This window comes from Rhagoletis pomonella, unplaced genomic scaffold (genome assembly GCF_013731165.1).
Source record: "Rhagoletis pomonella isolate Grant_MI unplaced genomic scaffold, Rhpom_1.0 Rhpom_scaffold_00187, whole genome shotgun sequence".
Classification (NCBI taxonomy): Eukaryota; Metazoa; Arthropoda; class Insecta; order Diptera; family Tephritidae; genus Rhagoletis; species Rhagoletis pomonella.
This window is the reverse complement of record NW_023458741.1, coordinates 114,103-115,340: the sequence shown is the minus strand read 5'-3', so window position 1 is coordinate 115,340 and position 1,238 is coordinate 114,103. Positions and strand designations below refer to the sequence as shown.

At 26.3% G+C, this 1,238-nt stretch overlaps 1 long non-coding RNA gene across 1 annotated transcript in view; it reads left to right on the top strand.

The window, feature by feature from the left end:
• The window catches only part of LOC118750271, a 4,114-nt gene that overhangs the window by 2,500 nt on the left and 376 nt on the right, over positions 1 to 1,238 (top strand). The gene's annotated exons all lie outside the window — the stretch shown is intronic.

The window sequence follows — 1,238 nt, the reverse complement described above, 5'->3', positions numbered from 1 at the left end:
TAGCAACCTGAAAATAGTATAAGATAGTAAGTGTTAGAAAAACAAAAGCAAAAGGAATTATCGAATTTGGGCCATACAAAGATAAAAGGAATTATCATTATTACTAAAATTAGCGTGAAAAAAAATATATATACATATATAAATAAATAAAATAAATAAATATAAAATAAATATATTTTACTAAACCTTAGTAACCATGTTTGTGTGATTAAGACCCTTATAGTAATAAGGTGATGAAGTAATTTGAATCGTTAAAAAGGGGAATTAATGAGAAGCGGATAACTGATATTAGGGCTGAAGTTAGTAAGGAAAAAAAACAACTAAGTTAATATGTAAATGCCAATTTTAAATAAACTAGAACGGAATATATATATTCATAAAATAAAATAAACAAATTAAACAAAAAAAAATTTACTTAAATAAAGTACTAATAAATGAATGAAATTAAATTGAATTAGATTAAAACCGAAAACAAAGCTAACCCGGGACTAAAATATTTAATTAACTGAAACTTAAAGAAAATGTACATTAACATAAAAAAAGGCCACTATATAACAAAAACTTTATATAAATAAATAATAATACTAATAATAATAATAAACCAAACAGGAAAGAGGAATAAATAGAAAAGAAAGACTAAAAGAAATTAATTAAATTACGTGAACCCAAAACCAAAACACATGAATGTAGAAAGCCCGCAAATTAATTAAATTTAGGAGAACTATAACTAAGACTTAACTATAAGTACCTTAGGCTAACTTTACCTACTTACCTTGACTTACTCACCTGAGTTTCCTATTTAATTCACATACCTGAACTACATACCAGACGTACCTACCTGATTTTCCTACCTAATCCAACATTTTTGCCACTACTTACCTGATATTACCTACTTGAACTTTTTACCCACTATTACTTGATATACATTTTTTTGTGAAAATACTAGATATACTTAGCTAGCCTTAACTTAGTTCACTTAATTAGATTTAACTTTAGGGTAAACACTTACCTCATGTATTTACCTCAGTTCTAGTTATCTATACTTACCTTACCCTCTTGCGATTAACACACTTGCTTTAAACTTACGAGACATACCAACCTAGTAGGTTAAGTAAATATACTTACCAGTTTAAGATGATAGGAATTAGCTTTAAGAAATAGGATTAATTAAGTTATAAGAAAAGGAATTACAAATAAAACTATAAGTTAAAAATGGGAATGCTGACTTTACTCATTCC